Consider the following 26,514-nt stretch of genomic DNA (forward strand, 5'->3'; position numbering starts at 1 on the left):
GCTGGAATTGACCACATATTGGCCCAGGGTCTCGTAACAAAAATGTTACGTCACCAGACTAAGCCTACTAATAATCTTCAGTTTTGTCAGGAAGTATAATGATCCGGGATAGAAATGAATTGGAAAAACAGCCATAAAAGATACGGCACACTACCAAATCCTGGCAATCGCCCTGGTACACAACATTTTCAAATCCCAATCTTACCTAGTTATAGTGCAGCCAATCCTATTATTAGCAAGTCTGGTTGCCAACCTATTACACAGAGAAAGATTCTACCATTCCAATTAAAGCGGTCTCACTGAAAAAACAAAATCGCCATGCACGGTAAGAGCTGAAAAAGGTTGCTTAAAATACCCTCTTAGTACCATCGATTGCATCGAGATTTGCTCAGTGGTCCTTTCATCAATTCTAATTGCATTTGGCTTTCAAAGTGTCTCCTATTTTTCCCTTTTGAGCTATTTCTGAACCATGTCCTCACAGAGTCAATACCCAGCTTCTCCATATACTGACACTTTGAAAAATTTAATCTAAACCAGAACATAAATTTTAGAAATGTTCCAAAATAACGATACAAAATGAAGGGAACAACTATCATCAAAATAGGGTCTCAAAAGATTAAGTATCTGATCGGTAGTTAAAAGGACTGTCATTCTTCAAAGAAGGGTGCAGTGGTTAGCACTGCTGCCTCACGGCGCTGAGGACCCGGGTTCGATCCCGGCCCCAGGTCATTGTTCGTGTGGAGTTTGCACATTCTCCCTGTGTCTGCTTGGGTCTTACCCACACAACCCAAAGATGTGCAAGATTGGCCATGCAAAATTGCACCTAAACTGGGAGAAAAAAATGAATTGGGCACTCTAAATTAAAAAAAAATAATGATTCTTCAAATAACTGGTAGCAGCCATGGCACGGGTGTAGCCTGCCTTCAAAGAGAGGGCACATGCCCAAAACAAGCGAAGAGGGCACTCAGTAGCGCACATACCTCCGTCATGCTGTGAACGCAACGTTATCACAGCTCTCCCTTGCGGCTTTTCCCTGCCCGCCCGCCTCATGCTCTATAGCTACAGAGTTGAAAAAATAAATGTTTTTATTAAGATCTTCTATCTCACGGAGGGAGTTTCAAGCCAACCTACATCCAACAACCTGCTCTGAAAACTCTGCTATTGCACGACAGCAGCTGAGGCATAGGAAATAAGAGGAGTAGGCCTGTCGCCCCTACATCACTCCTGCCCTGGCTTGCCCGCATGCTACATTAATTTACTCATGCGGGCAAAGGGGGGGGGATGATAAGAATGGTACAGCAGGAATGATTTGCACCAGGATTTTCTACCATGGCAGGGAAGGTTGCTGCCTAGTGCCTGCTCTGCCAACGCCATAACCCGGTAAAGACACCTCCAGTGACTGCAGCGGTGGGTTCACAGCTGTTGGCCCTTTTGTGCATTTACAAATGGACTTTATACAAATGCCTAAATGTATGAGGTGTGGCTACGTGCTTGTTGTTGTGTGCTTAGATGGGTAGAAGCATACCCAACTAGAAAGAATGATGCAGTTACTGCAGCCAAATTACTATTGCGTGAATATGTACCTAGGTTGGGATCACAGAAATCATATCCAGTGACAATGGTCCCCATTTTATAGGAAAGGTGGTAAGGGAATTGCTGGAAGCATTATTGTGTAAACACCATCTCTCCTGTCCTTACCATCCCCAGTCTATGGGGGCAGTGAAGAGGCAGAATGGGATACTAAAGAACAAGTTGGCTACGTTGTGTGAAGAAACAGGTCTGAAGTGGCCAGAGGCCTGGCCTTTAGCCCTCATGACCATGCACTCCCATCCCAACTCCCTGTCGCCGTGTGAGACAGTGGTGGGACATCCCATGTGCCTCCCTGTTTCCCCACCCCTCACTGCTAAACAGATGGACATCCATTCCATGGATGAGGGAATGCTGTGTTACTGCATAGCATTTACTACTTCTCTTAAAGGTTTGCATTCTCGGGTCGCAGAGGCGCAGAAGAAAGCTACCACTAAAGGGTGCCGCCAGTACCAGCCGGGAAATCTGGTCCTTGTGAAGGTCTTCCGGAGGAAACACTGCCTGGAACCTTGTTGGGAAGGGCCTTCCCAGGTGCTGGTGACCACCCATACAGCCGTGAAAGTCGAGGGACATTGAACATAGAACATTTGATTCGATTTGACTTGTCACATGTATTAGTATACAGTGTTGTTATTAGTAATGTTTCTTGCATGCTGTACAAACAATGCATACCATACAAAGGGAAGGCAGAAGAGACTGCAGAATATAATGTTACAGTTATAGCAAGGTGTAGAGAAAAGAACACAGTGCAGAAGGAGGCCATTCGGCCCATCAAGTCTGCACCGACCCACTTAAGCCCTCACTTCCACCCTATCCCCGTAACCCCTCCCAACTTTTTTGGTCACTAAGGGCAATTTATCATGGCCAATCCACCTAACCTGCACGTCTTTGGGCTGTGGGAGGAAACCGAAGCGCCCGGAGGAAACCCACGCAGTAGGACGACCTTTGTGGATCCATGCCACACACGTCAAGCGGGCACCGACGACGGACGAAAGCACCTGAAACATTGAAATGCTGACTTTCTTCTGCGCGGTCTAAAAGATGCAGGCCGTTGCCTCGCACGGCAACCGGACCAATTGTTGGATTTGTACTCATTTTCCCATGAACCCTCCCTCCTCAGAGATGAGATTTTTGGCCCTCCCCTTCGATTCTGCATGATCCCAAGGTGGCCGCTATGGGGTCAGCCTGGCTATGCGTTAGAAGGAACTCTACCAAGGAGTAATACTGGGGTGGGTGAGTTACCATTAAGTTCTCCTGTCTATCTTGCTGATTATGATTACAGGACAGCTCAATTCTGCTTCAACAACCAGTCAGACCCAATGGCATTCTTTTGGGAATGCAAAAGGAACGAGCCGACATGCCTACCCCAGACCCCTTTCTGCGAGACCAGTATATACTAACTGGAGTGGGTGTGACTATCAGTGGGCGTATAATCTGACCCTGGACAACTCCGCAATCATTTGGGCCTCTGACAGCTATGTTGAAGCAGGGTTTGGGCCTTAATTATAAAAACACGACTGGATGTACAGACCTACTGGCACTGTGAGCATTACGACTTAGTCGGACCTGTCGAATTTGCTGCTACGCCCAGACCAATTCTACCTTGGTTTGGAATTGGCTTACATTCTGTCAGAACCATACCTTTTGGTACCCGACCCTTGTTCGCAATGGTTCCGACTGGCTTTGTGGGAATGAGGCCTTTAAGACACTTCCCATTGATTGGGCAGGGACCTGCACCATTGGCAATAATATCCCCGAGGCCTTCGGGGTCCAATACCTTGCCATTCACTCTCTCCAGAACCACTTGGGAACTCCACGGCGTCTGAAGAGGTCGATCCACTGGTTACCCATAGTACCGGGGACCACCAGTTTGCCTAGGCCCTTATCCCAGGTCTGGGAGTCTGGGAATTAGATAGGGCTATCATTAACATCTCTGCCACTGAGGAATTCATTGAGAATAGAACCGTGGATGCCATCCAGGGATTGCAATCAGAGGTTCAGTCCCTCTCTAAAGTAGTACTCCAAAACTGAATGGTCCTTGATTTCCTATTGGCAGCGCAAGGGGGAGTCTGCGCAGCCATTAATGAATCTTGCTGCTTTCATGTTAATGAGGACCAAAGAATCGAGACGGATGTGAGCGACATACAGGAGCAAGTCTGCTTTCTCCATTCCGTGGCACAAGAGGAGCCTTCTGGCTCCCTGATATTGGAGGATTTTGTAAGACCCTCCCTCAAATACCTCGTGGTCGGCCTTGCCCTTCTGATTGTCCTGTACATAGTCATACAGCTCCTCCTTTGTTGCGTTCGCTCTGGCTGGCGATTCATAGAATTTACAGTGAAGGAGGCCATTCAGCCCATCGAGTCTGCACCGGCCCTTGGAAAGAGCACCCTACCTGAGCCCACACCTCCACTCCATCTTCCCATCCTAAACCCATAACCCCATCTCATCTTTTTTGGACACTAAGGGCAATTTAGCATAGCCAATCCACCTAACGTGCACAACTTTGTTCGCGAACCCTTGTTCGCAATGGTTCCGACTGGCTTTGTGGGAATAGGGCCTTTAAGACACTTCCCATTGATTGGGCATTTCCTGTTAACATTATGGTTTACGAATTAACAAAGTATTGGAGATGAGGAAAATAGCTGTTTAAGCGAAAGGGGCATGCAATGCACCCACCAGGGCTTACATCCAGAACTGACGATCCTATTTCATTCTGAATTGGAAACAATACACTGGGGGTGCCGTGGTGGGCTTGGCACAATTTGCTGCTAGCCTCTCTCCATACTCGTGAATCAAGTGTATCGACAAGGCATGGACACAGTTGCTTACAGGTGAAAATTGGAGTGTTAAAATGCTTTTTTTAACGTCAATTGTTAAAGGGCTGTTAGTAGACAGCACTTTTAAGGGACTCATCATCAATTTCTCACTTAATAGCTAGTTTGCTTTAAATTAAAAATCAAACTGAAGAACCTAATTTTAATGGTACAGCTCCAGCCACTTACTGCCACTGTGATGGTGAGATATTAAAATGTACTGAAGATCATGGAGGGAAACAATCGCGATCATGTTTTTAGTTAATAATACCTTGGTGTAGCCTTCGCCTCGTTGATCGCCCGAAGGCGGATCCTGCTGGGATGGAGAGCGGCCTCTCCAGCCTGTGCCCTGGCGTGGCAGGGGGACCTGTTGGAATACTTGACCCTCGAGAAGGTTAAGTTCGAACTGAGGGGAAGCTTGGAGGGGTTCTACAAGTCATGGGCACTATTTATTATGCACTTTCAAGAACTGGATAACATCGAACATTAGTTTTGGGGGGGGGGGGGGGGGGGGGAGATGGGGGCTATGTATGTTGAAGATGGCTATGGGTAATCCCGGATTCCTTTTTTTCTTTGTCATTTGTTTATGTTAACATGCGGGCTGATGTCTGGGCATGGGGGGAGGATGGGATCGTTGTTACTGTTATGGGGTTTGAGATATTTGTTGTTGGTTATTGATTGTTGTTGGGTGTAAATGCAGGAGAAAAATTGTGAAAAAGGAGGAGACTAAAAATATATTTTTTTAAAATAATAAAATGTGTGATAGGAATCTGGCTTTGATAGATCACCACAGACTTCAGCAACAATTAATGTGGTAATTATCAGTACATTGCTGTCTTTGCTCAATAACTGGTTAGGAATCAAAGATTTGATGGCTGCTGCAGCAAACAATATAGGCTTCACAGAAGATAATCCAGGTTTCTTCGAAATAAGCCAAATTGCAGAACCGTTGTTTACATTGCTGCCAAAAATATAGTCTGAAGAGCCATGTTCATTGCATCTGTGACTGCAACACAGCGCATATCATCTTGCAATATAAATGCTGACGTCACAGATGTCATTTGGATCATTCTTCAGGCTTCACTTGCAGCAGTACAGCAATGAGAAATTTCCTCAAAGGTCAGGAAGGTGGGGAGGGAGGCGGCAGGGGAGGCCTCAAAATCCAAAGAAAATCGGCTTTTTTCTTCAAATAAAATCTAGAAAAGAATTAATGGAAATCGGGAGGAAAGTGAATATAAAAACGGTATCTGTTAGTTAACTCTTTTTTTTTTGCAAGTCATTTTATGGAGCGGCACGGTGGCACAGGGGTTAGCACGGCTGCCACGCAACGCCAGGCTCCCAGGTTCAATTCCGACCTCAGGTGACTGTCTGTGTGGAGTCTGCACGTTCTCCCCGTGTCTGCGTGGGTTTCCTCCGGGTGCTCCGGTTTCCTCCCACACTCCAAAGATGTGCAGGTTAGGTGGATTGGCCATGATCAATTGCCCCTTAGTGTCCAATGATGGACAGGTTAGGTGGATCGGTCATGCTAAATTGCCCCTCAGTGAAATGAAAATCACTTATTGTCACAAGTAGGCTTCAAATTAAGTTCCAGTGAAAAGCCCCTCGTTGCCACATTCCGGCGCCTGTTCGGGGAGGCTGGTAGTGTCCAAAGGTTAGGTGGGGTTACGGGGATAGGGTAGGGAGTGGGCCTGGGTAGGGTGCTCTTTCAGAGGGTCGGGGCAAACTCGACGGGCCAAATAGCCTCCGTGTGCACTGTAGGGATTTTATGAATCTAATTACAAATGCTGAACATGACTGACAATGGATAAACTTACAGCTTCACACATTAGGTTTCAGAGTATTAAAACATAATGTCTAACATTTTGAAAACGGTAGTTTGCAGTGGATTCAGAACCACTGACTGCTTTATAACAAACTCAGTGTACAAAAGGTTGCAGCCATTATTATCCTATTAAAACAGTCCTTTTCTGTGCAGCACACATTGTTGCCCAGATTTTGCAGTCAGCTTTATGGCATGGAATTCACCTCTTGCGGTATTAGAATCTGCTGCCAAGGCACGGGAATCTCCAGGGCGTTACGGAAAACCGTAAACCTAAATAACCAAAGTTACTGAGTGACAGCTCCCCTCAAATGGAGAAATTACCAACAGGATTCCACTTTTTGCAGCTTTTACTTCAACACGAATCAGAACCAACGCAAATTACACATGAATGAAGAGGCAAATGATACTTCAAATAAAAATGAAAATTTCACTTTAAAACATTGATATCTGGTCAGATGGACCAGTATTTCTCATTATCCAAGAAAATTACAATTAATCCCTTTACAATTGAAGCAAACTTGTAAAAATCATTTTCAAACATTCTTTAAAACAATTATAGATTCCACAGACGGTCAGGCCGGGCCAGGCAAGGCAGATTTCCTTCCCCAAAGGACATTAGCGAAGCACTTGGGTCTTTATGACAATCAATGATAGCAATCAGCATTAGGGAGGCAAGATTTCAAATCCAGATTCACTGAATTTTGAAATTCCATCAGCTGCCTTAACCTTTATTAAAAAGGCATTCGAGGGACAGTAAAATTACTACAATTTTATAGGGCCTTGGTAAGACCATATCTGGAGTACTGCATACGGTTTTGATCACCTTACCCAAGGATGGATATACTTGTCTTAACAAAGGCTCACTTGATTGATTACTGGAAGGAGGCGATTGTCCTTCAAGGAGAGAATGAGAAGTCTAGGCTTATATCCCCTCCCGTTTAGAGCAATGAAAGGTGACCTAATTGAAACATAAAATTCTTCCTGAGAGTGTAGATGCTGGAAGGATGCTTACCCTGACCAGGATGGCTACACCAGTCTCAGAATAAGGGGTTGGCCATTTCAGATCGAGATGAGGAAAAACATTTTCACTCTAAGGTTTATGAATCTAGGGCAGCACGGCGGCACAGTGGTTAGCATTGCTGCCTACGGCGCTGAGGACCCGGGTTCGAATCCCGGCTCTGGGTCACTGTCTGTGTGGAGTTTGTACATTCTCCCCGTGTCTGCGTGGGATTCGCCCCCACAACCCAAACATGTGCAGGTTAGGTGGATTGGCCATGCTAAATTGCCCCCTAATTGGAAAAAATAATTGGGTACTCTGAATTTTTTTGAATTTTTTTTTTAATAAAAGGTTTATGAATCTTTGGAATTCTCCACCCCAGAGGGGTGTAGATGCTCCATCGCAGAACAGATTCAGAATGTAGATCAATGGAATTCTGAACACTATGGGAATTCAGGGATATGGGGATAGTACAGGAAGGTGGAGTAGAGGTTAAAGCTTTTTATTAAATGGTGCAAGCAACTTCAATATATTACACAAATATTTCGTCGACGGCAATTATAATTTAACACTGTCTAAAACCTTCATGAACACGATGTAAAGGTTTTAAACAGCGATGTTACCATGTCATGGAGAGGTTCTCAGGAATACATTCTGAATCTGTTCCGCCATGGAGTATCTACATCTCTCTGGGGTGGAGAATTCCAAAGATTCATAAACCTTAGAGTGAAGAAGTTTCTCCTCATCTCAGTCCTAAATGGCCAACCCCTTATTCTGAGACTGTTGTAGCCATCCTGGTCAGGGTAAGCAATTTCTGATTGATTTCAGTTTGTGAACCTCAACAGCACTCCCTGTGGCCAAGCGTTAATCACAGGTCTCCACGTTGAACTACGCCAGTGTGGATGCCAGAAGCTGCCAAACGTTTCACAGCTGGAGTGATGGTGTTGCTCAGAGTTCCCCAAGAAAGTTCAAGAGGCTTCAGAATTTGAAAAGAGCGTTTGACAAAAAATGGGGTGTTCAGGCAGAGAGAACAGTTGGAAAAGGCAGGCGTTGCCCTCATTGCGCATTTGATCGTCATTTCGATTGGGTTATGCATTTGCAAACCGACAAACAAAAATTTGCCAAGCACCTCTTTTAGAAGCTGCCGTTTCTTCAGTTCCTCCTTCCACATCACTGATTTGGGGACAGCGAAACAGACCCGTAAATAAAAACAAAGGTTTTTGATCTGGCGCCCCATTCGACATGCTTTTCGCTGTCGGCAGAGCAAAACAGGTCGCCTACTAAATACGCATCCACATAGAATTTCACATTTAGTGTCCACCCATAATAGCTTTCAATGTGCCATACAAGGCATACTTGGTTGATAAGCTCAATTAACCATTTGTGAGTTAACCATGCTGACTCACAAATATTAATAAGTAGGGAAAGTTTGATTTGGATTCAAGCCACCAGTCTAGAAGAATCTGCTGCAAACCAATCAAATATCTCAAAGCCTCATCTGCAAGTGATTTGTGCAAGTATTGTGGTCCTCCACAGTCCATTTTACATAGCTAGAAATACCTGGCAGGATCAACATATTCAACATGAAATCTTGTGTTGAGGTCAACACAAAAGTGATTTATATAGTCAACCGATATGTGTTAGAAATCCTTTCCAGGAATATTCCTTCCGTCGTGGGCAGAGATCTCAAGTTCAGCAACATTCCCGGCGATTATATTTGGTGAGTAACTTGGAGGGGAACCTCCTGGTGGTGGTGTTCCCAGGTATCTGCTGCCCTTGTCCTTCTAGATGGTAGAGGTCGTGGGTTTGGAAGGTGCTGCCTAAGGAGCCTTGGTGAGTTACTGCAGTGCATCTTGTAGATGGTACACACGGCTGCTACTGTTCGTCAGTGGTGGAGGGAGTGAATGTTTGTGGAAGGGATAGCAATTCTTTGTCCTGGATGGTGTTGAGCTTCTTGTTGGAGCTGCACTCATCCAGACAAGTGGGGGGGGGGGGGGGGGGGGGGGGGCGCACACGCCAGGAGGCGAGTTACTCGTCGTGGAGTCCTAACCTTTAACCTGTCCTGGTAGGCACAGTATTAATATGGCTGGTCCAGTTCAGTTTCGGATCAATGGTTAAACCCCCCCCAGGATGTTGATTGTGGGGATTCAGCGATGGTAATGCCATTGAATGACAAGGGGCGGTGGTTAGACCTTCTCTTGTAGGAGATGGTCATTGCCTGGCACTTGTGTGGTGCAAACGCAACTTGCCACTTATCAGCTCAAGCCTGGATATTGTCCAGGTCTTGCTGCATTTGAACAGGGACTGCTTCAGTATCTGAGGAGTCACGAATGGTGCTGAGCATTGTGCAGTCATCTGCAAAAATCCCCACTTCTGACCCACGATGGAAGGCAGGTCATTGATGAAGCAGCTGAAGATGGTTGGGCCTAGGACACTACCCTGAGGAACTCCTGCAGTGATGTCCTGGAGCTGAGATGATTGACCTCCAACCACCATAACCATCTCCTTTGGCCAGGTATGACTCCAACCAGCGGAGAGTTTTCCCCCCGATTCCCATTGACTCAGGTTTAGCTCGGGCTCTTTGATGCTTTACTCAATTAAACGCTGCCTTGCTGTCAAGGGCAGTCACTCTCACCTCAAGCATTCAGCTCTTTTATCCATGTTTAAAACAAGGCTGTAATGAGATCAGGAGCTGAGTGATCCTGGTGGAACCCAAACTGAGCGTCCGTGAGCCGGTTATTGCTGAGCAAGTGCCGCTTGATAGCACTGTTGATGACTCCTTCCATCACTTTGCTGATGATGGAGAGTAGACTGTCCAACCCAGCCAATTACAATTCTGGAGTACAGAACACAGCTGGGCAAGTTTCCAGATTGCTGGATAGATGCCAGTGTTGTAGCTGCACTGGAACAGCTTGGCTAGGGGTGCGGCAAGTTCTGGAGCACAAGTCTTCAGTACTATTGCCGGAATATTGTCAGAGCCCACAGCCGTTTCTTGATGTCACGTGGGGTGAATCGTATTGGCTGAAGACTGACATCTGTGATGCTGGGACCTCTGGAGGAGACCGAGATGGATCATCCACTGGGCACTTCTGGCTGAAGATTGTTTTGAATGTCTCAGCCTTGTCTTTTGCACTGATGCACTGGCCTCCTCCATCATTGAGGATGGGGATATTTGTGGAGCCTCCTCCTGGATGTGGCAGGACTGCAGAGCTTAGATCTGATGCGTTCATTGTCGAATTGCTGAGCTCTGTCTATTACTTGCTGCTTATGCTGTTTGGCACACAAGTAGTCCCTGTGCTGTAGCTTCACCAGGTTGAAACCCCATTTTTCAGTATGCCTGTGCTGCTCCTGGCCTGCTCTCCTGCACTCTTCATTGAACCAGGGTTGATCCCCTGGCTTGGTGGTAATGGTAGAGTGGGAGATATGCTGGGCCATGAGGTTACAGATTATGGTTGAATACAATTTTGCTGCTGCTGATGGCCCACAGCGCCTCATGGATGCTCAGTCTGGAGTTGCTACATCTGCTCTGAATCTATCCCATTTAGCACGGTGGTAATGCCACACAACACGATGGAGGGTATCCTCAATGTGAAGACGTGAGTTTGTCTCCACAAGGATTGTGCGGTGGTCACTCCTACCGATACTCTCATGGGCAGATGCATCTGCAGCAGGCAGGTTGGTGAGAATGAGGTCAAGTATGTTTTTCCCTCTTGTTGGTTCCCTCACCACCTGCTGCAGTCCCAGTCTAGCAGCGATGTCCTTTAGGACCCAGCCAGCTCGGTCTGTGGTGGGGTAACTGAGCCACTCTTGGTGATGGACATTGAAGACCCCACCCAGAGTATGTTCTGTGCCCTTGCCACCCTCAGTGCTTCCTCCAAGTAGTGTGTAACATGGAGGAGCACTGATTCATCAGCTGATGGTGGCCGGTACGTGGTAATCAGCAGGCGGTTTCCTTGCCCATGTTTAACCTGAAGCCATGAGACTTCATGGGGTCCAGAGTCAATGTTGAGGACTCCCAGGGCAACTCCCTCCTGACTGTATCCCACTGTGCTGTCCGCCACCTCTGCTGGCTCTGTCCTGCTGGTGAGACCCAGGAATGGTGATAGTGGTGTCTGGGACACTGTCTGTATGATTCTGTGAGTATGACAACGTCAGCCTGTTGCTTGACGGGTCTGTGAGACAGCTCTCCCAACTTTGGCACAAGCCCCTGTCACGCAATGTTTCTGGTCTCCTACGTTGTCCCTGGTTTCCTCCCCTGACAATTGACCACACCAAAGCTAGGAGTGAACATCACAACTGTGTTACAGACCTCAGAACAAACCATAAGCAACAAGTAGAAGAGATAAGCCTGAGGTTAGTCAAGAAGAGGAGAACTAAAAATGTGCAGTACGCAAAATCAAAAAGACAATGGGCACGGAGGAGAACAGAATAGCTGAAAGCAATGAACTACTTTGATGTTTCTTCACATATACAATGACAATGATTTTCAATATCTGAGCAGCAATATTGCTGTTATTGAGCCTCAGAGGTGGCTTCCCCAGGTAGAAGAGATTTCCCTGCAGACAGCGGCGACCTTCGGGGTTATTGATAAGGCTGTCAGGCCTCTCAAAATATCAGGACTGTGCCACAACACATTGTGCAGTTAATTTGTTAATGCACCCAGAGACATAAATCACAAAACTGGCTTGCTTGGGTTCAATACCTGGCACTCACAAGAAAATGATCATTTTTTCTAACCACAGACTAGGCTAGGCGAGTCTCCAACATCCTTTCACTGAAAGGTCACGGCAGTTTATGAGAAAATCCACTGAAGAACATATCACACGTATAAAAAGTAGAATGAAAGAAATACCATCTTTGGATTGTTGTCCGCAAAACAAAAAAAACCAGTAAAACTTCTGCAAATACTGAACAAATAACATTCTCACCATTCGAGACTTGCTTCATCTCCACAACACAAAAAAATATCAAATCCCCATACACCTCCCTCAGCCGAGAGAACAAAGCAGAAGATCTGGGGACAGAGTTCCCAATCAATGACTAAGATGCACACATTGCAGGCAACAGTCCAGCCGAAAATCAATGATGTTATGCCCAAGTTAGGACCAACATCTCCTGATTTAGCCCCTTTTTCTGGAGTGCTGTGTGTAATGGACAACTTGACAAAGACGGAATTCGCTGATCTGAGAAAAGCAGCACATCGGCCAAGGTTCCCACCCTTAAGCTCTGGTCAATGATGTCCAATGGAAAGTCTGCACATGGGTTTATGTTAAGATCTCCCTTGTCCCCGCAAAATAGCACACGAGCACTCACTCACACGAAGGTGGTCACTTACATAAAGTACCAGAGCGTAGCAGCACTCCGCCCAAGGTACATCCCTGAGGGAAGGAGGCAGGAAGGTAAATGATGGCGAAGATAACAGGAAACCATTTTTAAAATTATTTGATGGGATGTGGGCATCACTGGCTAGGCTGACATGTATTGCCCATCCCTAGTGAGCCACCTTCTTGAACCGCTGCAGTTCATGTGGTGTAGGTACATCCACAGTGCTGTTAGGGAGGGAGTTCCAGGGTTTCGATCCAGCGACAGTGAATAAACGGCCGATATATTTCCAAGTCAGGATGGTGAGTGACTTGGAGAGGAACCTGCAGGTAGTGCTGGAGAGGAACTTGCAGGTAGTGCTGTACAGCACAGAAAAGGCCCTTCGGCCGAACGTGCCTGTGCCAGTCAAAAGCAACCACCTATCTCTTCTAATCCCATTTTCCAGCTCTTGGCCCATAGCCTTGTATGCCTTGGCAAGTGCACATCTACTCCCCCTGTCCTTCTAGATGGTAGTGGTCACGGGTTTGGAAGTTGCTGTTGAAGGAAATTTGGTGAGTTGCTGCAGTGCATCTTGTCGATGGCACACACGGCTGTCACTGTCCGTTGGCGGTGGAGGGAGTGAATGTTTCTGGAAGGGGGAACAATTAAGCATGGCTGCTTTGTCCTGGATGGTGTTGAGCTTCTTGAGTGTTGATGGAGCTGCATTCATCCAGGCAAGTGGAGAGTATTCCATCACACTCCTGACTTGTGCCTTGTAGATGGACGACAGGCTTTGGGGAGTCAGATGGCGAGCTACTCGACATAGGATTCCCAGCCTCTGACCTGCTCTCGTAGCCACAGTATTTATATAGCTAGCCCAGTTCAGTTTCTGGTCAATAATAACCTCCAGAATGTGGGTAATGGGGGATTCAGCGGTGATAATGTCACTGAATGTCAAGGAGAGCTGGTTGGATTCTCTCCTTGTTGGAGATGGTCATTGTCTGGCACTTAAGTGGTAAGTAACAGTCGTGCCACATATCAGCCCATGTCCAAATTTTACACAGGTCATGGTGTATATGGGCACGGGCTGCTTCAGGACTTCCTGCTCTTCAAATAATCCATTAAAAATGTACAGCGCAGGAGGCCATTTGACCCATTGAGTCGGCACCGACCCTCTGAAAGAACACCCAACCTAGGGCAATTTTGGCATGGCCAATCCACCTAACCTGCACATCTTTGGACTGCGGGAGGAAACCCACGCAGACGCTGGAAGAAAGTGCAAACTCCACACAGACAGTCACTCAAGGCCGGAATCGAACCCAGTCCCTGGCGCTGTGAGGCAGCAGTGCTAACCACTGTGCCACCTTGCCGCCCTAATGTAACATTCAGCTGAGCAGGCAAACAGGTTATCATTTTATTTATTTTTTTTAAAGTTAGAATACCCAATTCATTTTTTCCCCAATTAAGGTGCAATTTAGTATGGCCAATCCACCTACCACGCACATCTTTGGGTTGTGGGGGTGAGACCCAGGCAGACACGGGGAGAATGTGCAAACTCCACATGCAGGTTCACATTTTCAACTCCTATTTGAAATCTGATACCTCGGAATTGCAGCACTTCCTCATATTGTATAATAGTACCATCCTGGATTATCTGCTCAAATCTGTGGAATGGGACTTGAAGTGAACCTGTTGGTTCAGAGGCTAGGTACCGACCCATGGTCAAGCCGTCCTAACAGCAGCAATTGCCGCCCCCAACTCAGTACAACTATCATTATGCAAATAGTTACAGATGGAAGAACAGGAGGTAGCACTTTATTAAACATCCTGAGAATAATATCAGCATGTAGATCAATTCCATCTTAATCTCCAGATCAGAGGTTTCAGTGGAATGCTTCATCTTAAACATACACTTACCATATATACTCGAGTAATGGTCGATCTCGAGTATAAATCGACCCCCGATTTCAAAGCCCGTCCTGAACAGTGTACCAGGTTTATGAGGAGAAACAATTTTGTACTGCGACAGAAGACCAGGATTTCAGTGTTTGCCAGCAGAACTTGATGACAGGCTTATCGTATTTCGGGGATTTACAATCAAACACTGACAAAAGAATGGATCCAGATTGGCCTGCATTGGGAACATGAATGAGACTCCCATGAATTGTGACACAGCAGCCAGCCAAATGGTAAGCAAAGTTGGAGAGAAAACAGCATTAGCGAAGACAACTGACTTTGAAAAAGCACAATTGAAATTGTATAAATTTGTAGATAGATTTTTTGTTGATGACAAACTTGGCAAAGTTTAGTGTACATAAATTAATAATTATAAATAAAAATTCAATCATAAAAATAGGTTTTGGCTCCTTTTGCACTATTTTTTGGGATGGGATTGGCAGGAGCAGTCTCCAGCCTGGCAATTCAGAGGGGATGAATTTCAACCCCTTGAAAATGTTACTCGTGTAAAAGTTGACTCCTTGCTGTTTGGCTAAAAATGTAGTCTTAGAAACTCGACTTTTAAACGAGTATATATGGCCGTAATTATCCAAGATTTTCCATCTTGGTGTCACAGACAATTATATACATGCACTGAAAATGCAATACATTTCTTTTCCGACTCTAAAATACCAAGATTTAAAAGAACAGGTTGCCAAAGGATGATTAGCTCAACATGATTCAAAAAAGTGCTAAACTATGCTGAGTATAGCCAATCATCGCAGTGTCTACAAACTACAATTGTATAGGCATCAGGAGATAGAAGAGGCATGTAAAAAAAGGCAATATTACAATAATCATGGGTGGACTGGGAAAATCAGGTTGGCAGTGGATCCCGAGAAATGGAATTTGTGGAATGTCTAAGATTTGTTTTTTGAGCAGCTTGTGACAGAGCCGTCGAGGGAACAGGCAATTCTGGATTTGGTGATGTGTAATGAGGCAGACTTGATTAGGGAACTTAAGGTGAAGGAACCCTTAGGGAGCAGTGACCACAATATGATAGAATTTACCCTGCAGTTTGAGAGGGAGAGGCTGCAATCAGATGTAACAGTATTACAATTAAATAAGGGTAACTACAAAGACATGAGGGAGGAGCTGGCCAGAGTAGATTGGAGAAGGAGCCTAGCAGGGAAGACAGTGGAACAGCAATGGCAGGAGTTTTTGGGGGTTATTAGGGAGGCACAACAGAAATTCATCCCAAGGAGGAGGAAACATGCTAAGGGCAGGACAAGGCATCCATGGCTGACAAGGGATGTCAAGGACAGCATAAAGGCTAAAGAAAAAGCATAAAAGTGGCGAGGATTAGTGGGAAGCCAGAGGATTGGGAAGCATTTAAAAGCGAGCAGAGGACAACTAAAAAAGCAATAAGGGGGGGGTGAGAAAATGGAGTATGAGTGCAAGCTAGCTAGTAATATAAAGGAAGATGAAGAGATTTTTTCAATATATAAAAGGTAAGAAAGAGGCAAAAATAAACATTGGACCAGTAGAAAATGTGGCTGGAGAGTAATAATAGGAAACAAAGAAATGGCAGAGGAACTGAATAGTTACTTTGCATCAGTCTTCACGGTGGAAGACACCAGTGGGATCGCAGAGCTCCAGCAGAACCAGGGGGCAGAGGTGAGTGAAGTGACCATTACTAAGGAGAAGGTTCTGGGGAAACTGAAAGGTCTGAAGGTGGATAAATCACCTGGACCGGATGGACTACACCCCAGGGTTCTAAAAGAGATAGCTGAGGAAATTATGGAGGCATTGGTGATGATCTTTCAGGAATCACTGGAGGCAGGAAGGGTCCCAGAGGACTGGAAAGTGGCTAATGTAACACCGTTGTTTAAGAAGGGAGGGAGGCAGAAGATGGGAAATTATAGGCCGGTTAGCCTGACTTCGGTCATTGGTAAGATTTTAGAGTATGTTATTAAAGATGAGATTGCGAAGTACTTGGAAGTGCATGGTAAAATAGGACTGAGTCAGCACGGCTTTGTCAAGGGGAGGTCAAGTCTGACAAATGTTAGAGTTCTTTGAGGAGGTAACAAGGAAGTTAGACAAAGGAGAATCAGTGAATGTGATTTATTTAGATTTCCAGAAGGCCTTTGATAAGGTGCTGCATAGGAGACTGTCAAGTAAGTTCAGAGCGCATGGTGTTAAGGGTAAGATGCTGGCATGGATAGAGAATTGGCTGACTGACAGAAGGCAGAGAGTGGGGATAAAGGGGTCTTTTTCAGGATGGCAGCCGGTGACTAGTGGTGTGCCTCAGGGGTCTGTGCTGGGACCATAATTTTTTACAATATACATTAATGATCTGGAAGATGGTACTGACGGCACTGTTGTAAGTTTGCAGATGATCCAAAGATCTGGAGAGGGACAGGTAGTATTGAGGAAGATGGGGGGGGGGGCTGCAGAAGGATTTGGACAGGCTAGGAGAGCGGGCAATGAAGTGGCAGATGAAATACAATGTCGAAAAGTGTGAGGTTATGTACTTTAGAAGGCAAATGCAATGTTACCATTCATGTCAAGAGGGCTAGAATACAAGACCAGGGAAGTACTTCTGAGGCTGTATAAGGCTCTGGCCAGACCCCATTTGGAGTATTGTGAGCAGTTTGGGCCCTGTATCTAAGGAAGGATGTGTTGGCCTTGGAAAAGGTCCAGAGGAGGTTAACAAGAATGATACCTGGAATGAAGAACTTGTCGTATGAGGAATGGTTGAGGACTCTGTGTCTGTACTCGTTGGAGTTTAGAAGGACGAGAGGAGATCTTATTGAAACGTACAGGATACTGCAAGGCCTGGATAGAGTGGAAGTGGAGAGGATGTTTCCACTTGTAGGAAAAACTAGAACCAAGGGCAGAATCTCAGACTAAAGGGACAATCCTTTCAAACAGAGATGAGGAGGAATTTTTTCAGCCAGAGGGTGGTGAATCTGTGGAACTCTTTGCCGCAGAAGGCTGTGGAGGCCAAATCACTGAGTGTCTTTAAGACAGAGATAGACAGGTTCTTGATCAATAAGGGGATCAGGGGTTATGGGGAGAAGGCAGGAGAATGGGGATGAGAAAAATATCAGCCATGGCGGAGCAGACCCGATGGGCCGAGTGGCCTAATTCTGCTTCTATGTCTTATGATCTTATTGGGGAGGCCAGACCTGAAGTATTATGTGCAGTTCTGGTGTCCTTATCCGAGGAAGGATGTTCTTGCTTTGGAGAGAGTGCAGAGAATGTTTACCAGGCTGATTCCTGGGATGGCTGGACTGTCATAGGAGGAGAGACTCAAGTTAGTTGGGTTTATATTCATTGGAGTTTAGAAGAGTGAGAGGGGATCTGATAGAAACTTACAAACTTCTAACAGGATTAGGCAGGGTAGATTCAGAAAGAATGTTCCCGATAGTGGGGGAGTCCAGAACTAGGGGTCATAGTTTGAGGATAAGGGTTAAACCTTTTAGGACTGAGGTGAGGAGAAATTTCTTCACCCAGAGAGTGGTGAATCTGTGGAATTCACTACCACAGAAAGTAGTTGAGGCCAAAACATTGAGTAATTTCAAGAAGGAATTAGATACAGCTCTAGGGGCGAAAGGGATGTGGGGGGAAGGCAGGATCAGGGCATTGAACTTGATGACCAGCCATGATCATAATGAATGGCAGTGCAGGCTCGAAGGGCTGAATGGCCTCCTCCTGCTTCTATTTTCTATGTTTCTATGTTTACAAGAATAAACCTTCAGGGTTGCTACAAATTGTCAGAAGCTTTGAATCGTGGTTAAATTACAAGCACATGCACAGGCAATCGTTTTTGCGATGGTCACATGTGCAAGAGGCATGTCACAATATCTGACCCCATGCACACGAGCAACCTAGCCCAGCGATACAATACCTTGCATATTGCAACCACCATTTTGACTTCTTTCTCTGACTGCAGGTAGAGGTCTGTTATGCAGCTGGTCACTAAGAATCACACCGAATCCAAGCATAGAATTCAAATCGACCAAACGACTTCGCATTCTCAAACCAAGCAATGTTCAAATTCCAAATCGCTACATTATCCAATGTTACTTCATGCCCAGCACATGCCGTACCCGTATAGTTAATGGATGGCCAGGTTTCCGAGACGGAGGTATATTTTAAAAGATCAATCACTGACAAAAAAATAAATTTAACTGGCAAATTATGCTCTCTATGAATTACTGCAAAACTGGCTGTGGTTGACAGACATGTAAAGCCTCGTACCAGCCTCCCCGGACAGGCGCCGGAATGTGGCGACTAGGGGCTTCTCACAGTAACTTCATTGAAGCCTACTCGTGACAATAAGCGATTTTCATTTTTTCATAAACTGTAATCTGGCCTCTGTAAACTCGAGATCAAAGCACAATTCCTCATTACACTGGTTGGGCGTAGCTCAGCAAGATTCAACACTTTGCTTTTGAACTTGTCCACCTACACTCTTGGGAACTTGGTTCTGCTGTAGTGCATCAGTTTAGCTGGACTCACCAAATCAGAAAGCGATGTGGCTCGCTTTGTGAAGAAGGCCCTTGCCATTCAGTAATGTATGGTGGATGACTGCATCAACATCACAGTCTTAACAGAAACCTGGCTGAGAAATGATGACAGTTTGTTACTTATTGAAGCCTTGCTGTGTGGCTATGTTTTCCACCACTTTCCCTGTGTGACGGGGCTGAGACCTCACACTCTATATTTTTATAAAATATATCGCGATCCCCATGGCTAACGTCTAAAATTTTAAAAAGTGGACAAAGACTTCAAATTGACAGAAGCCATGTCTGGCTGTAGCTTTCAAACAAAGGTACTTTCTGGCAATACTAGAAAAGATGACACCTCCTTCTCTCTGAAGATGCACGAACACCCCTGTGGTCAGCAGAAACCAAATTTAAATGGGAATTATACAAAGTCCATCTGCATTTCATAAGTCAAGCCGAGCTACTGGAGTCTATTAGGACAAAGGACCATGCAAACTCCCATCAAATTCTGAATGGTTGGAACATTGTTAGGAACCCAGGCAAAGGAATCTGTAACCTTTGTCAAGCCACAGAAAAAGGGCTCTGTTCAGTTTTGCATTGCTGGCCCCATCTACATTCTTTCTACTGGAACTTCTGAACCTTCTATGCCATCGCCTGCAGGTCTAATGTGCCTATCGCAGCGTGGAAGTCATCTCTGGGGCAACACGGTAGCATGGTGGTTAGCATAGATGCTTCACAGCTCCAGGGTCCCAGGTTCGATTCTCGGCTGGGTCACTGTCTGTGCGGAGTCTGCACGTCCTCCCCGTGTGTGCGTGGGTTTCCTCCGGGTGCTCCGGTTTCCTCCCACAGTCCAAAGATGTGTGGGTTAGGTGGATTGGCCATGCTAAATTGCCCGTAGTGTCCTAAAAAGTAAGGTTAAGGGGGGGTTGTTGGGTTACGGGTATAGGGTGGATACGTGGGTTTGAGTAGGGTGATCATGGCTCGGCACAACATCGAGGGCCGAAGGGCCTGTTCTGTGCTGTACTGTTCTATGTTCTACTGGAAAAGTGAATGAATCAGTTATCAGTCTTAAAGCCTGCCAACCTCATGTCCCAGTGGACTTTAACTCTAGATTCTGAAATCACGTGAAACAATTATTTTCTCTATGCTCTTTCCCTGATAAACCCTTGCTTTCTCTACCACCCCACCACCCCTTTTTTTATTGTAAGAGTGACAAGCAGGTTACGTCGCGACTTTGCTGTCACTGTCAAATAAACTAACAGAGTTTACCCCATCTTGAGTTTGCTGTGTGGTTATTAATAAAAACTGGATCACACCGGGGGGGGGGGGGGGGTCACCTATCTGTTGACGAATAGGTGGCGAGAAGAGAAATCAGAGTTGTTAACCCTTCTCCCTTTCAATCTCAGCTCCAACAATAAGTGCGGGGAGTGCACAGGTTTCTTTGTCACCAAGATTATCCAATCAGCTGCCTCATCCTCCTACACTAGCCTATCTGTCCAAACTAGCCCTGCAACTCACATCATTCTCTAGTTCCTCTTCTATTTCCCCTCATGTCCTCTCTGGACTCATCTAACCAGGAGATCCACCTTGTCCCTGTGGTGATATGCGTCACTGTAAATACACAAGGGGTTAATGTAAATACACTACGACTAAGTAACCACTAGAGGGAGCACCACAGACATCATGACATGCAGACATACAGCAAATGAATACATAGAATAGGACACGACCAATGGGCAGTCAAGACACCCAGAGGTGACACTACCACAAGGGGGCATTACATAACCTATATATAAGGACAGGGCACACATGCTCGGTCTCTTTCCACAGGCGACACTTAGAGAGTAGGACAGGGGCAGATCAGAAGCATCACACCCACCACATGGCTTAGAGCAGACTGGTTAGTTAGACTGAGTTACTATAGCAAGATTGGCAGGAGAGTCGTACTCATAGAGAACTGTGCTAATGGTTCAATAAATCACATTGAACTTACTTCAACATCTGGAGTATCTTTTGGTCAAAGCTGCATCGAATTGCAGCCTGTGATATCCCAGAGTACATAACACAACAGTCCCTTGATCCTATTCCCACAAAACTTCACCCATTTCCCCTCTTGGCCTCCATGTTGTCGATATTGTAAATGGTTCTCTCTCTTCAGGCATCATTGTGCTCTTCTTTAAAACCGCTCTTCAAAAGTCCAATGCTTGACCCCTCCATCTTTGCAAACTAATGCCCCAACAATCCTTTCCCCTCCAAACTCCATGGCGCGTTGTTATCTCCCAAATCCATTCTCATCTTTGCCAGAACTGCATCCCTGCAATCAGGTTTCTGCCCCAACCACATTACTAAAACCGCTCTTATCAAAGTCACAGACAACATCTCTGTGACTGGGACAAAGGTAAACTTTCCTCCTTGTCCTTCTCTCCCTGTCCCGCAGGCTTTGACACGGGTTGACCACCCCACCCTCCTCCAACACCCTCTCCACTGTCGTCCAGCTGGGTGTGACAGCTCCCACCTGCTTCCATTCTTATCTATCTAATCGTAGTCCGAGAATCACCGGCAATGGCTTCTCTTCCTGTTCCCGCACCGTTACCTCTGGTGTCCCCCCAAGGATCTATCCTTGACCTCCAGGTGGTGGGGTTCCCAGGTAACTGCTGCCCTTGCTCTTCCAGATGGAAGGGCCTGTGGGTTTGGAAGGTGCTGTCCAAGGAACCTTGGTGAGTTTCTGCATTGCATCTTAGAACATAGAACATTACAGCACAGAACAGGCCCTTCGGCCCTCAATGTTGTGCCGAGCAATGATCACCCTACTCAAACCCACGTATCCACCCTATACCCGTAACCCAACAACCCCCCCCCCCCCCCCCTTAACCTTACTTTTTAGGACACTACGGGCAATTTAGCATGGCCAATCCACCTAACCCGCACATCTTTGGACTGTGGGAGGAAACCGGAGCACCCGGAGGAAACCCACGCACACACGGGGAGGACGTGCAGACTCCGCACAGACAGTGCGGAGCCACTGTGCGTTGGTGGTGGAGGGAGTGAATGTTTACAGTGGTGAATAGGGGGTTGTGGGTTATTTTCTTTCAAATATTACATGTTGCTCTGGAATGTTACGGATCGTCTCATGTGTGTCACAGTTGTCAAAAGGTAAGCAGAATTGTCAGAGCAGGTTGTTGGGTGTGGATTTTCTCAGCTTTGTCATTACAGAGCAGCAACCAGGCAAGGAAAAGCTGCGCAATTGCAGTAACATTCAGTTAACACAGTGTGGCAGAGGTATGCACCGAGCGCCACCTTCATTTGTTTACTTATTCATTTGGCTGAGACATTGTTGCACAGACACAAATGGAGCAGCTCGTCTATGTCACACTAAGTAATTAATAGATTGTAAAGTGCTTTGGAACATCTTGAGGACATAATTAGAAGGTTTGCAAATACATTTATTTAGGAGGGGAAACATAATCGAGGAAGTATCCCACCTTTTAATACAAGTGTTGCTCGTTACTGGTTACAGAAGATGCTAAAAAGATGGAGGTGGAAGAAATTTATGGACAGATAAGTTCCCCTGCATCAAACTGGGAGGTCTGTTTTTCTCCATTATTAACAACCCACGAACAACATCACATTCACAGGAACTGCATGATTCAAAGCCATTTGCTGCTACAATTTTATTCATTAGAGCGTGTTAGGATTCTTGGGCACAGCAGTGTCACCCCTTTACCACAACACAGTCAGAATCTGTGTGCTTGGTGCTAGTCTGTTTTTTGCCCCAATTTGAAATGAATGCTGCATTGGGTTTGTTCAGCATTTGTTCTATTCCCCTTCAAACATCCTGCACCTTTGCTTTAATGTCCTTCCGACATTATATCAATCATCATCTGTTCTTTTAAGCAAGTGAGTCATTCAAGTCACCTCCTGCAAGTGTGACCCTCAGCTTCCTGTCGTTTGCCACTTTCATTCTACATCCCGTTCGGATTTCAGCTTCCTACACTGTTCCAATGAACACAAGTAGTAGAAGCAGGAGGAGACCATATGGCTCATCGAACCTGCTCCACCACATGGCTGATCTTGGGCTTCATCTCCACTTTCCCACCCACTCTCCATATTCCTCAATTCCCCTGAGACCAAAAATCTGTCCATCCCAACCTTAAATCTATTCAGCGATGGAGCCCCCACAATTCTCTGGGGTGGAGAATTCCAAAAGATTCTCAGCTCTTTGAGTGAAGAAATTTCTCCTCGTCTCAGTCCTACACGATCGTATCCTTATCCCGAGACTGTGCTCCCCCTGTTTTAGATTCCCGAGTGTTATAACCCATACGATACCGATGGGGGAGAAGCAATTAGCCTCGTTGAGTACGTTCTCCCTGCTGAGGAGTGGGGAGCCATGGACACCCTAATAATCTGTAATATAAGGGTCGGCCAGCTTTGGACACCTCAGACCCAGCTGGGATCTGGAGAGTATTGTACATATCATAACTTCGGAATAAAACTATTTTCTCTTATCCACTCATCTCGGATGCATCTGTGGTCACTAAACCCAGCCAAGGGGAAACAATCTCCCAACGTTCACCCTATTAAGCCCCTTCAGAATTTTAGAGGCTTCAATGGGATCGCCCATCATTCTTCTGAACTCCAAAGAAAACAAAACCAAGTTACTCAGCCTCACATCAGAGGACAGCCCACTCATTCTAGGCACCATTCCAGTGAGTCTTTACTGTCCCGCCTCAAATGCAAGTATATCTTTTCTTAAATGTGGAGACCAAAACTGAACATACTGTTACAGATATGGTCTCACCCAAATCCTGTACTACTCAAGGAAGACTCATTTATTCCTGTACTCCAATCCCCGTGCACCAGCCAACATACCACTTGCCTTCCAAATTGTTTACTGTACCTCCATGTTTGCCACTGGGGGGATCTTATAGAAACATTTAAAATTATGAAGGGAATAGATAGGATAGATGCGGGCAGGTTGTTTCCACTGGCGGGTGACAGCAGAACTAGGGGACATAGCCTCAAAATAAGGGGAAGTAGATTTAGGACTGAGTTTAGGAGGAACTTCTTCACCCAAAGGGTTGTGAATCTATGGAATTCCTTGCCCACTGAAGCAGTTGAGGCTCCTTCATTACATGTTTTTAAGGTAAAGATAGATAGTTTTTTGAAGAATAAAGGGATTAAGGGTTATGGTGTTCGGGCCGGAAAGTGGAGCTGAGTCCACAAAAGATCAGCCATGATCTAATTGAATGGCGGAGCAGGCTCGAGGGGCCAGATGGCCTACTCCTGCTCCTAGTTCTTATGTTCTTATGTTCACTTTCTGTGTTCCTTGTACAAGCACACCCAAGTCTCTTTGAACATCAACACTTCAAAAAAAAATGCTACTTTTCAATTCTTTCAACCAAGGTGAATAACTGCACACTTCCCTACAGTACATCGGTCACCTCATTGTCCATTCACTTAACCTGTCGATATTTCTTTGCAGCCTCGCTGTGCCCTCTCCACACCTTACCATTCCAGCTACAGCTTCATATCAGCAAACTTCGATACAATACTCCCTGACTCTTTATCCAAGTCATTAATATAAGTTGTAATTGCTAAGGCTACAGCACTGATCCTTGTGGTACTCCAAGGTCTATACCCACTCGCTGCTCTCTTATCGGTTAGCCAATTCTCTAGCTGTGCCATTACCTCCAACTCCATGCGCACTTACCTTGCCTACTGAACTTTTCCATGGCACTTTATCAAATTCCCTTTAGAAATCCAGGTATACTACATCTACTGGTTCCCCTTTATCTAGCTTACTAATTACATCCTCAAAAAACACCACTAAATCCGTTCAACAGAACTTCCCTTTCGTAAAACCATGTTGACTTGTTCTAATCATACTATGTTTTTTACTAAGGGCATTTTGACACTTCCTTAATAATAGATTCCAGCATTTTCCAAACAACTGATGTTAAATGGCTCGGTTTTCTCCCTCCTTTATTGAAAAGCCAATGTCCAATCTGATGGGACCATTTCTGAATTCACTGAATTATGGAATCACACCAGCACGTCCACCATTTCTGCAGCTATCTCCTTTAGAACCCGAGGGCATCAGGACGCAGAGATTTGTCACATTCGAGTCTCTTAAATTTCTCCAATACTTTTTCTCTGTTGATATTAATTTCCCTAATTTCCTCATTTTCTAGCACCTAGTTTACTGTCAATTTTTGTAATGAAACTGGTGTCTTCTCCTGTGAAGACAGACACAAAATTTTTGTTCAATGCTCTGCCATTTCCTCATTCCGCATGATAATTTCTCTCGTCTCTGATTCGAACAGAACATTTACTTTAGCTACTTCCTTCCTTTCTATATACTTTTTAAAGCTCTTATATAGTCTGTTTTTATATTACTGGTTTGTTCACTCTCACTCGTTTTCTTTCCACATCAACTTTTTGCTGGCCATTGGCTAGTTTCTAAAACACTGCCAACCTTCAGACTTTTACTGATCTGAAATATAGTCAGTCGCGAATAATTTAATGCTACCCCTCAGAGCAATGGGTGGTCTTTCTTGCTGTTTTTTTCTTTTTCCATGGAATATATTTTTGTTGGACATTTTGAATTTGTTCTTTAAATGTTCCCCACTGTTCATTTATAGCCACATCTTTTAACAAAGAAAAGTACAGCACAGGAACAGGCCCTTCAGCCCACCAAGCCTGCACCGACCATGCTGCCCGTCTAAACTAAAATCTTCTACACTTCCGGGGTCCGTATCCCTCTATTCCCATCCTATTCATGTATTTGTCAAGATGCCCCTTAAATGTCACTATCGTCCCTGCTTCCACCACCTCCTCCGGCAGCGAGTTCCAGGCACCCACTATCTTGTTTAAAAAGCTTCCCACGCACATCTCCTCTAAACCTTGCCTCTCGCACCTTAAACCTTTGTCCCCTAGTAATTGACTCTATCACCCTGGGAAAAAGCTTCTTAATATTCAATCTGTCCATGCCCCATAATTTTGCAGACCACTATTAGGTGGTCCCTCAACCTCCGTTGTTCCAGTGAGAACAATTCATGTTTATCCAACCTCTCCTCATAGTTAATGCCCTCCATACCAGGCAACATCCTGGTAAATCTCTTCTGCTCCCTCTCCAAAGCCTCCACATCCTTCTGGTAGTGTGGGGACCAGAATTAAACACTATTGAATTGAACACTTTATCTACCAGCTAACTTTATTTAGTTCTCCCCTCTTATCTTTGTAATTATAGAACAATTGGCTTTAAGTTTAAGATTCAGTGGGTTACTTTTTGAAAAAAAAATCTTAAATAATGCATTCATAACTGGGACCACTTGGGAATATATGATTTTGTTTTTGAGGGTATTATGAGATTGGGGAGGCCATGGTGTTGTGGTATTGTCACTGGCCTCGTAATCCACAGACCCAGGGTAATTCTCTGGGGACTTGGGTTTGAATCCCACCATGGCAGAAAGTGAAATTTGAATTCAATAGAAATCTGGAATTAAAAGTCTAATGATGACCATGAAACTATTGCCGTGGAAACAA

At 45.4% G+C, this 26,514-nt stretch overlaps 1 long non-coding RNA gene across 2 annotated transcripts in view; it reads right to left on the minus strand.

Moving 5' to 3' along the window:
- The window catches only part of LOC119958240, a 127,249-nt gene that overhangs the window by 50,726 nt on the left and 50,009 nt on the right, over positions 1–26,514 (minus strand). The window contains exons 1-2 of one of the 2 annotated variants that reach the window (XR_005458985.1): positions 18,983–19,448; positions 14,438–14,651 (exon numbers count right to left, since the gene is read on the minus strand). This is a non-coding gene — a long non-coding RNA (uncharacterized LOC119958240). Of the gene's footprint in view, positions 1–14,437; positions 14,652–18,982; positions 19,449–26,514 lie in introns of those variants that run through there. The other variant, XR_005458984.1, reaches the window with a different exon arrangement.

Source organism: Scyliorhinus canicula, chromosome 28 (genome assembly GCF_902713615.1).
Source record: "Scyliorhinus canicula chromosome 28, sScyCan1.1, whole genome shotgun sequence".
Taxonomy (NCBI): Eukaryota; Metazoa; Chordata; class Chondrichthyes; order Carcharhiniformes; family Scyliorhinidae; genus Scyliorhinus; species Scyliorhinus canicula.